General features: G+C 44.4%; 1 protein-coding gene across 1 annotated transcript in view; it reads right to left on the reverse strand.

Annotated features, from left to right (window-relative positions):
• The window catches only part of dctn3 (dynactin 3 (p22)), a 38,150-nt gene that overhangs the window by 6,777 nt on the left and 18,997 nt on the right, over positions 1–12,376 (reverse strand). The window lies entirely within an intron of this gene.

Here is a 12,376-nt window from a genome sequence, read left to right on the forward strand (position 1 = left end):
ATTCTACAGAAAGTTGTAACAAACTGATTATATTGGCTTCCAGAAACAAATGCTTTTTTAAATAAATGCTTTTTTATATAAAAGAGGATGAAATCAGGAATTTAAACAGTACACTCAAGCAGCGTTAATAAAATGTGATCAAGTTTTACAATGACACCCAAATTGACATTGGACAATGACAACTGAGTGGCCAAGGTTTTGCATAAACGTTCTTCTAAGAGAGACAACAAGGTGATGTTGAAAAGTCACTTGTTTCATTGCAAATCACAACCTAAAACTCAAACTTTATTTGGCTTTGATGTACAAAGGTTACGAGGTGATACCACTGCTTTTTTTGATGTATGTAAATGACTTGGATATTGTAATATATAGAGTAAAATTTCAAAATTTGCCTACAATACTTGGAGGTGTGGCAAACAGCGAGAATAATAGCAATCGACTGCAAAGGATTTAGAATTCAGCAAAGGAGGAACAAGAAACTGATAGAGAAAATAGAATATGAAAATAAACAAGAAATATAAAAAAGGGCTGTAAAATCTTCTATAGGTATGCAAAAAGGAAAAGATTAGCAAAGACAAATGTGGGCCCACTACGGGCAAACACAGGAGAATTTATAAGGGGAAATAAGAAAATGGCAGAGAAACTAAACAAATACTCTGCATCTGTCTTCATGGAGGAAGATACAAAAAACCTCCCGGGAATACTTGAGAACCAAGGGACTAGCAAGAATGAGGAACTGAAAGAAATTAGGATTAGTTTAAAGAACAGTACTGGAGAAATTAATAAGACTGAAAGCTGGCAAATCCCCTGGACCCAATGATCGATATCCCAGATTGTTGAAAGAGGTGGCTGCAGAGATAGTGGGTACGTTGGTGGTCATCTTCCAAAATTCTAGAGATTTTGAAAGTGTTTCTGCAAATTGGAATGTGGCAAATGTAACCCCGTTATTTAAGAAAGGAGGGAGAGAGAAAACAGGGAACTACAGACCTGTTAGCCTGATATCAGAAGTAGGGAAAATGCTAGAATCTATTAAGGGTGCGATAATTGGACACTTAGAAAATAATGGTAGTACTGGGCAGGCCAACATGGGTTTATGAAAGGGAAATCATGCTCGACAAACCTGTTCAGAGTTTTTTGTGGATGTAACTAGCAAAATAGAAAAGGGGGAACTAGTGGATGTGGTGTATTTTGATTTTCAGAAGTCTTTTCGATAAGGAAAATTAGAGCACATAGGATTGGGGGTAATACACTGACATAGATAGAATCATAGTATCATAGACGTTTAAGGCACAGAAAGAGGCCACTTGGCCCATCGTTTCTGTGTAAGCCGAAAAACGATCCACCTATTCTAACCTTACCTTTCAGGATTTGGTCCATAGCGCTGCAGATTACGGCATTTGAGGTGCATATCCAGACTCCTTTTGAATGAGTCGAGGGTCTCTGCCTCAACTACCCTTTCAGGCAATGAGCTTCAAACACCCACCAACCCCTGGGTGAACAGCTTTTCATTTCCCCTCTAATTTTTCTACCAACCACTTTAAATCTATGCCCCCTTGTCTCACTGGCCACTCTGCTGTGAATAGACCCTTCACCTCCACTCTATCCAGGTCCCTCAAAATTTTGTACATTTCAATCAGATCTCCCCTCAGTCTTCGCTGTTCCAAGGAGAACAACCCCATCCAATCGGATCTTTCCTCATAGCTGCATTTTTGCAGTCCTGGCAACATCCTCGTAAATCTCCTCTGTACCCTCCCTACTGCAATTACATCCTTTCTGCAGAACTACACACAGTACTCAAGTTGTAGCCTAACCAATGAGTTCTACAGTTCCAGCAGAACCTCCCTGCTCTTATATTCCATACCTCGCCTAATAACATAGGAACACAGGAAGATAGGAACAGGAGTAGGCCATTCAGACCATCGAGCCTGTCCCGCCATTCAATGAGATCATGGCTGATCCGCGACCTAACTCCATATTGGGCTTTTGGCCCAAATCCCTCAAAATCTTTGCTTAACAAAAATTTATGTGTATCAGATTTAAAATTAACAACTGCTCGAGCTTCAACTGCTGTTTGTAGGAGAGAGTTCCAAACCTCTACCACCCTTTGCGTGAAGTGGTGCTTCCTAACATCTCTCCTGAACGGTTTGGTCCTAATTTGTAGACACTGCCCCTAGTTGTAGAATCTCCAACCAGTGGAAATAGTTTATCTTTATCTAGCCTGTCTTTTCCTGTTAATATCTTGAAGACTTCAAAAAGATCACCTCTTAACCTTCTAAATTCTAGCGAAAACAGGCCTAATTTGTGTAATCTCGCCTCGTAACTCAACCCCTGTAGTCCAGGTATCATTCTTGCAAACCTACGTTGCACTCCCTCCAAGGCCAATATATCTTTCCTAAGGTGTGGTGCCCAGAACAGCTCACAGTACTCCAAGTGGGGTCTAACCAGGGTTTTGTACAGCTGCAGCATAACCTCTGTGTCTTTATACTCCAATCCTCTAGAAAATGTGGAAAATTGCCCAGGTATGTCCTGTACACAAAAAGGACAAGTCCAACCCGGCCAATTACTGCCCCATCATCCTACTCTCAATCATCAGTAAAGTGATGGAAGTGGTCATCAACAGTGCCAACAAGCGGCACTTGCTTAGCAATAACCTGCTCAGTGACGCTCAGTTTGGGTTCCGCCAGGGCCACTCAGCTGCTTACCTCATTACAGTTTTGGTTCAAACATGGACAAAAGAGCTGAACTCAAGAGGTGAGGTGAGAGTGACTGCCCTTGACATCAAGGCAGCATTTGACCGAAAAAGGCATCAAGGAGCCCTAGCAAAACTGAGGTCAATGGGAATAAGGGAGAAAACCCACCGCTGCCTGAAGTCATACCTAGCGAAAAGGAAGATGGTTGTGGTTGTTGGAGGTCAATCATCTGAGCTCCAGGACATCACTGCAGGAGTTCCTCAGGGTAGTGTCCTGGGCCCAACCATCTTCAGCTGCTTCATCAATGACCTTCCTTCAATCATAAGGTCAGAAGTGGGGATGTTCGCTGATGATTGCACAATGTTCAGCACCATTCGTGACTCCTCAGATACTGAAGCAGTCCATGTAGAAAGGCAGCAAGATCTGGACAATATCCAGGCTTGGGCTGATAAGTGGCAAATAACATTCGCGCCAACCAAGTGCCAGGCAAAGACCATCTCCAACAAGAGAAAATCTAACCATCTCCCCTTGACATTCAACAGCATTACCATCGCTGAATTCCCCACCATCAACATCCTAGGGGCTACCATTGACCAGAAACTGAACTGGAGTAGCCATATAAATACCGTGGCTACAAGAGCAGGTCAGAGGCTAAGAATCCTGAGGCGAGTAACTCACCTCCTGACTCCCCAAAGCTTGTCCGCCATCTACAAGGCACAAGTCAGGAGTGCGATGGAATACTCTCCACTTGCCTGGATGGGTGCAGCTCCAACAACACTCAAGAAGCTCGACACCATCCAGGACAAAGCAGTCTGCTTGATTTGCACGCCATCTACAAACATTCACTCCCTTGACCACCGACGCACTGTGGCAGCAGTGTGTACCATCTACAAGATGCACTGCAGCAATGCACCAAGGCTCCTTAGACAGCACCTTCCAAACCCGCGACCTCTACAACTAGAAGGACAAGGGCAGCAAATACATGGGAACACCACCACCTGCAATTTCTCCTCCAAGTCACACACCATCCTGATTTGGAACTATATCGCCGTTCCTTCACTGTCGCTGGGTCAAAATCCTGGAACTCCCTTCCTAACAGCACTGTGATTATACCAACCCCAAATGGACTGCAGCAGTTCAAAAAGGCAGCTCACCACCACCTTCGCAAGGGCAATTAGAATCACAGAATAATACAGTGCAGAAGAGGCCCTTCGGCTCATTGAGTCTGCACCGATGCATTAAAACACCTGACCTGTCTACCTAATCCCATTTGCCAGCACGTGGCCCATAGCCTTGAATGTTATGACGTGCCAAGTGCTCATCCAGGTACTTTTTAAAGGATGTGAGGCAACCTGCCTCTACCACCCTCCCAGGCAGGGCATTCCAGACCGTCACCACCCTCTGGGTAAAAAAGTTCTTCCTCAAATCCCCCTTAAACCTCCCGCCTCTCACCTTAAACTTGTGACCCCTCGTAACTGACCCTTCAACTAAGGGGAACAGTTTCTCCCTATCTACCCTGTCCATGCCCCTCATAATCTTGTACACCCCTCAGTCTTCTCTGCTCCAGTGAAAACAACCCAAGCCTACCCAACCTCTCTTCATAGCTTAAATGTTCCATCCCAGGCAACATCCTGGTGAATTGCCTCTGCACCCCCTCCAATGCAATCACATCCTTACTATAATGTGGCGACCAGAATTGCACACAGTACTCCAGCTGTGGCCTTACCAAAGTTCTGTACAACTCCAACATGACCTCTCTTCTTTTGTAATCTATGCCTCGATTGATAAAGGCAAGTGTCCCATATGCGTTTTTCACCACCCTATTAACCTGCCCTTCTGTCTTCAGAGATCTATGGACAAACAAGCCAAGGTCCCTTTGTTCCTCGGAACTTCCCAGTGTCAGGCCATTCACTGAATACTTCCGTGTCACATTACTCCTCCCAAAGTGCATCACCCCAAACAATAGGGGACCCAGCACAGATCCCTATGGTACGCCACTGAACACTGGCTTCCAGTCACTAAAACAACCGTCTGTCATCACTCTCTGTCTCCTACAGCTAAGCCAATTTTGAATCCACCTTATCAAGTTACCCTGTATCCCATGTGCATTTGCTTTCTTGATAAATCTCTCATGTGGGACCTTGTCAAAGGCTTTGCTGAAATCCATGTAAACTACATCAACTGCACTACCCTCATCTACACACCTGGTCACATGCTCAAAACATTCAATCAAATTTGTTCAGCATGACCTCCCTCTGACAAAGCCATGCTGACTATTCCGAATCAAATTTTGCCTCTCCAAGTGGTGATACATTCTGAAGGAGAGAATCTTCGCCAATAGTTTCCCTAACACGGACGTGAGACTCACTGGTCTGTAGTTCCCTGGCTTATCTCTACAACCTTTCTTAAATAGTGGGACCACATTAGCTGTTCTCCAGTCCTCTGGCACCTCCCCCGTGGCCAGAGAGGAATTAAAAATTAGGGTCAGAGCCCCTGCAATCTCCACCCTCGCCTCCCACAGCATCCTGGGACACAAATCGTTCCGACCTGGAGATTTGTCCACTTTTAAGCCTGCCAAAACCTCCAACACCTCGTCACTCCCGATGACAATTTGCTCAAGAACCTCACAATCTCTCTCTCCAAGTTCCATATCTACATCCTCTTTCTCTTGGGTGAAGACAGATGTGAAGTATTCATTCAACACCCTACCAATGTCCTCTGGCTCCACCCACAAATTTCCCCCTTGGTCCCCAATGGTTCCTACTCTTTCCCTGGTTATCCTCTTCCCATTGATATACTTGTAGAATATCTTGGGATTTCCCCTACTTTTACCAGCCAGAGCTTTCTCATATCCCCTCTTTGCTCCCCTAATTGCTTTCTTAAGCTCCATCCTACACTTTCTGTACTCCACTAATGCTTCCATTGATTTGCTCTCCTTGTATTTGCTAAAAGCCTCTCTTTTCCTTCTCATCGTACCCTGAATGTTTCTGCTCATCCATGGTTCTCTGGGCTTGTTGCTCCTACCTATTACCCTAGAGGGAACATGTTGGGCCTGCACCCTCCCCATTTCCTTTTTGAATGCCCCCCACTGCTCTTCTGTAGATTTCCCGAGAAGTAGCTCTTTCCAGTCTACCTTATTTTACTAAAATTCGCTCTCCCCCAATTCAAAACCTTTTTTTGCAACTTGTCTATTTCTTTCTTCATAACAAGATTAAATTGTACCATGGTGTGTTCACCATCACCAAATTGCTCCCCCACCAACACATCAACCACCTGTCCGGCTTCATTCCTCAGAATTAGGTCCAGCACTGCACCCTCCCTTGTTGGATCCTCCACATATTGAGCTAAAAAGTTTTCCTGCATACATTTTAAGAACACCACTCCATCTAAGCCCTTAATACGATGACTATCCCAATTCATGTTGGTTAAGTTGAAATCACTTAATATAATTACCCTATTATTTTTACACACCTCTGCAAATTGCGCACATATTTGCTCCTCAATTTCCCGCGGACCATCTGGGGGTCTATAATAAACACCTAGCAATGTGGCTGTCCCTTTTTTATTCCTAAACTCTACCCATAAAGCTTCATTTGATGCCCCCTCCAAGATATCATCTCTCCTTATTGCAGTAACTGACTCCTCAACTAATATTGCAATGCCCCCTCCTCTTTTACCCCCTCCTGTCTCGCCTGAAGATTCTGTATCCCGGGATATTGAGCTGCCAATCCTGCCCCTCCCTCAACCATGTCTCCGTGATGGCTACTATATCACAATTCCACGTGTCAATCCTTGCCCTTAATTCATCCGTTATACCTGCAATAGTCCTGGCATTAAAGTAGAGGCCTTCCATCCCGGTCTTACTGTCTTGAAACTTACTTCTGCTGTATCCCCTCTGACTTGTTCGCTTTCCTGTATTTAGCTGTGTCCCTATCCTGCTCGGAGTCTGCATCCCCCCCCCCTGCCAAATTAGTTTAAACTCCTCCCAACAGCACTAGCAAACCCGCCAGCAAGGATGTTAGTCCCCCTCTGGTTCAGATGTAGACACATGTACAGGTCCCACCTTCCCCAGAAACGGTCCCAGTGGTCCAGGAATCTAAAACCCTCCCTCCTGCACCAACTCTAAAGCCACGCATTCATCTGTGCTACTCTCCTATTTCTATACTCGCTAGCATGTGGCACTGGGAGTAATCCCAAGATTACAACCCTAGAGGTCCTGTTTTTTAGTCTACTGCCTAACTCCCTGAATTCTTGATTCAAGACCTCATCCCTCTTTCTACCTATGTCATTGGTACCAACATGTACCATGACCTCTGCCTTACCACCTTCCCCTTTCAGGTTGCCCTGCAGCCATTCAGTGACATGGGATGGGCAATAAATGCTGGACTGGCCAGCGTCGCCCACATCCCATGAATGAATAAAAAAAAATATAAAGGCTCGCATTCCATTAACCTTTTTGATTATTTTCTGCACTTGCTCGTGGCATTTTAAAGATCTATGCACCTGAACCCCCAAGTCTCTTTGGACATCCACTGTACTTAACCTCTTCCCATTTAGAAAATACCCTGCTCTATCCTTTTTTGGTCCAAAATGGAAAACCTCACACTTGCCCACATTGAAATCCATCTGCCACAGTTTTGCCCACTCACCTAGTCTATGAATATCTCTTTGCAATTTTATGCTATCTCGACTATCTACAATGCCACCTAACTTTGTATCATCAGAAAATTTGGATATATGACTTACTATGCCATCATCCAAGTCGTTAATGAATGTGAATAATTGAGGCCCCAACACAGATCCCTACGGGACACCACTAGTCACATCCTGACCAATCGGAGTACTTTCCCATTATCCCCACTCTCTGTCGCCTACCACTCAACCAACCTTCTAACCATGTCAATAATTTGCCCTCAACTCCATGGACTTCTACCTGAGTTAACAGTCTCTTATGTGGGACTTTATCAAATGCCTTCTGGAAGTCCATATGAATAACATCCATAGACACTCCCCTGTCCACTACCTTAGTCTCCTCTTCAAAAAATTTAATGAGATTTGTCAGGCATGACCTTCCCGTCATGAATCCATCTGGCTGTCCCTGATTAACTGAAATTTTTCTAGGTGTTCCGTCACCCTATCCTTGATTATAGACTCCAGCAACTTGCCCACCACAGATGTCAGGCTAACTGGTCTGTAATTTCCTTGGTTCCCCCTTTCACCCTTCTTAAAAGGTGGAGTGACATGTGCAATTTTCCAATACAGAGGAACCACTCCTGAATCAAGTGAACTCTGAAAGACTATAGTTAGGGCATCTACAATGTACTCCCCTACTTCCTTTAACACCATCAGATGGAAACAGTCAGGTCCTGGGGATTTCTCACTCTTTAGTTCCATTAATTTCCTTGTTACTGATGATTTGCTTACGTTAATTGTATTAAGGCCCTGTTCCCTATCGGCTATTAATTTTTTCGGGACTTCCTGAAAGTTATCCTCCTTTTCAACTGTACATACTGAGGCAAAGTAATTTTTTTTTTTATTAGAGATACAGCACTGAAACAGGCCCTTCAGCCCACCGAGTCTGTGCCGACCATCAACCACCTATCTATACTAATCCTACATTCCTACCACATCCCCACCTGTCACTATATTTCCCTACCACCTACCTATACAAGGGGCAATTTATATTGGCCAATTTACCTACCAACCTGCAAGTCTTTTGGCTTGTGGGAGGAAACCGGAGCACCCGGAGAAAACCCACGCAGACACGGAGAACTTGCAAACTCCACACAGGCAGTATCCAGAATTGAACCCGGGTCGCTGGAGCTGTGAGGCTGCGGTGCTAACCACTGCGCCACTGTGCCGCCCACACAATTGTTCAACATGTCTGCCATTTCCCCATTATCAATGACAATATCTCCAGTTTCAGCTTTTAGTGGGCCTACATTGCTCTTGACCACCCGTTTTCCCTTTATGTAACTATAAAATTTCTTATTGATTTTGATGTACCTTACAAGTTTCCTTTCATAATCTCTTCTGGTAGCTCTTTTAAGCTGCTTTGTGACTCTTTGCTGGTCTTTTTATCGATCCCATTCGGCCGGATCTGTGCTGCGTTTTGCATTTTTGTAAGCCATTTCTTTTTGTTTTATGCTATCCCTAATCTCTTTAGTTATACATGGCTGTTTTTTCTGTGAAGTGCAGCTTTTCCCTCTCAGGGGTATATACTCGCTCCGTATTTCGTTAAATGTTTCTTTAAATATTCTCCCCACTGCTCTTCAGTCATTTGACCCATTAACAGATCTACCCAGACAGTCTCTGTCTCATCCCGATAAAGTCAGCCTTACCCAAGTCTAAAATTATCGTAGCTGATTCGTGCTTTTCACTTTCAAACACTACCTTGAATTCGATCATGTTGTGAACACTATTTGATAAATGTTCACGCAGTTAAGCTAATTAAATTTGGCTCATTACTCATAACTAAATCTAATATTGCCTGTCCCCTTGTTACATCTAGGACATATTGCTGTAGGAAACTATCCCAGACACATTCCAGAAATTCACTACCTTTCTAGCAGGTGCTAGTCTGCCTCTCCCAATCTATATGCAAGTTAAAATCCCCCATTAATACTACTCTGCCTTTGTTACACACTTGCCTAATTTGTGCATTTATACAATCTAACACCTCAGAACTGCTACCAGGGGGTCTATACACAACACCTATTACAGTTTTAGATCCTTTTCTGTTCCTCAATTCCACCCATAAGGTCTCCACTGGATGCTTTCCCCTCATTTTTTCCTCCCTCACCAATGAGGTGATATTATTTCTAATCAGTAAGGCTACTCCACCCCCTCTGCCATTTTCCCTGTCCCTCCTGTAAACTTTATAACCAGGTATATTTAGTTCCCAGTCCCGAACATCCTGCAGCCACGTCTCCACAATGGCCACCACATCATAATTTTCCATTTGAATTTGTGCCTGCAGTTCATTGAGTTTATTTCTTGCACTCCTTGCATTTGTATATAGAACTCTTATTTGGGCTATAACCCCTAACCTGTCCCTCAACACTGATGCTTTATTCGCCTGTTTATTATTTCTCTCTTCTGGTTTAACCAGTATACTTCTTGCAGTTTGGTAACAATCAGCCTCACCACTAATCTGCACTCCTACCTTCTCCTTTAACTTCCTGTTTTTCCATGCAACTGAATCCTCCCCCCCCCACTATTTAGTTTAAAGCCCTATCTACAACCCTAGTTATACAATTCGCCAGGACTCTGGTCCCAGCATGATTCAGGTGGAGCCCGTCCCATCAGAACAGCTCCCTCCTTCCCCAGTACTGGTGCCAATGTCCCACGAATTCAAACCCATTTCTCTCACACCAATCTTTGAGCCACGCATTTACCTCTTTAATCTTATTGACCCTTTGCCAATTTGCTCGTGGCTCAGGTAGTAATCCGGAGATTACCACCTTTTTGGTTCTGCTTTTTAATTTAGCCCCTAGCTGCTCATATTCCCTCAACAGAACCTCTAACCTCATTCTACCTATATCGTTGGTACCTACGTGGAGCACAACAACTGGATCTTTACCCTCCCACTCCAAGTTCCTCTGCAGCCCAGGTGAAATATTCCGAACCCTGGCACCAGGTAGGCAACAGAGCCTTCGGGACTCTCGATCATGGCCACAGAGAACAGTGTCTCTGCCCCTAACTATACTATCACCGATTACGACTACATCTCTTTTCTCCCCCTACTTGAATGGCTCCCTGTACCACGGTGCTGTGGTCAGTTTGCTCATCCTCCCTACAGTCTCTGCTCTCGTCCACACAGGGAGCAAGAATCACAAAACTGTTGGACAAGGACAATGACTGAGGCTCCCGCAGCACTACCTCCTGGATCCCTCTACCTGCCTCACTCATAGTCACTCCCTCCTGTCCCTGACCACTGGCCGAATTCACAGTAGTTAATCTAAGGGGTGTGACTGCCTCCTGAAACACGGCGTCCAGGTAACTCTCCCCCTCCCTGATGTATCGCAGTGTCTGAAGCTCAGACACCAGCTCATCAACTCTGAGCGGTGGTCCTCGAGCAGCCAACACTTGCTACAGATGTGGTCACAAGGAATCACAATGGGGTCCACTAGTACCCACATCATGCAGGTACAACACAAGATGCAGGCCCTGCATCTCTTTTATTTAATTAGATTTTAATTTGCTTTTTAAATTTCCGACTGGTCTTTAGTTTTTAAAATCTGTAAAATATTTCTCCTATTTACCTTTAATCTGAAATCAACTTAGAATAGGAATTCAAATTAGCAGTTACTTACCAACCAATGAACTAACGGTTTTCCTGTGATGTCACTTTCCCTCCCACTGTTTTTACTCCCTTAAATTACCCAAACATTACATTTACACTAGGTACCTTGGTTCCCCCCCAAAAAAACACTACCTACTATATTAAAAAGAACTGTAGACCTTTCTCTTTAGTTACAAAACCAGCTATTTAGAGTTATTCCCTAACAGCAGTTACTTACCAACCAATCATCTTGCAGCACTCCTGTGATGTCACTGTTGACTATTTTTCAAACCTCAGGCGCTGTGAGTGAACTCTATATCTCTCTCCCGGGCTCTTTATGCTCCCACTCCACTCTCGCTGTTTCCCGCATTCCATATCCCTTATCGACCTGTCCTGTTACCTTCAGGGATCTGTGGACATTCACTCCAAGGTCCCTCACTTCCTTTAAAGTTCTCAGTATTTTCTCATTAATTGCGTATTCCTTTGCCTTGTTTGACCTCCCCAAATGCATCATCTCACACTTCTCCAGGTTGAATTCTATTTGCCACTTTTCTGCCCATCTGACCAGACCATCAATATCTTCCTGCAGCCAACAACTATCCTTCTCGCTATCTACCGCAACCTTCTTGATCATAGAGTCAGAGCTATTCTGCACAGAAACAGGCCCTTCGGCCCATCATGTCTGTGCCGGCCATCAAGCACCTACCTATTCTAATCCCATTTTCCAGCACTTGGTCCGTAGCCTTGTATGCTGTGGTGTTTCAAGTGCTCATCTAAATAATTCTTAAATGTTGTGAGGGTTCCAGCCTCTACCACCTCTTCAGGCAGTGCGTTCCAGATTCCAACCATCATCTGGGTGAAATTTTTTTTCCTCAAATCCCCTCTAAACCTCCTGCACCTTGCCTTAAATCTATGCCCTTTGGTTACTAACCCCTCCGCTAAGGGAAAAAGTTTCTTCCTATCTAACCTATCAATACCCCTCATAATTTTGTATACCTCAATTGTATCTCCCCTCAGCCTTCTCTGCTCGAAGGAAAACAACCCCAGCCTTTTCAGTCTCTCTTCATAACTGAAATGCTCCAGCCCAGGAAACATCCTGGTGAATTTCCTCTGCACCCTCTGCAGTGCAATCACATCCTTCCTATAGTGTGGTGCCCAGAACTGTACACAATACTCCAGCTGTGGCCTAACTAGCATTTTATACAGCTCCACCATAACCTCCCTGCGCTTATATTCTGACTCGGCTAATAAAGGCAAGTATCCCAGATGCTTTCCTAACCACCTTAACTACCTGTGCTGCTGCCTTCAGTGATCTATGGACAAGTACAGAAAGGTCCCTCTGACCCTCTGTATTTCCTACCTTCCATTATATATTCCCTTGCCTTGTTAGTCCTCCCAAAAT

This window comes from Heterodontus francisci, chromosome 1 (genome assembly GCF_036365525.1).
Source record: "Heterodontus francisci isolate sHetFra1 chromosome 1, sHetFra1.hap1, whole genome shotgun sequence".
Classification (NCBI taxonomy): Eukaryota; Metazoa; Chordata; class Chondrichthyes; order Heterodontiformes; family Heterodontidae; genus Heterodontus; species Heterodontus francisci.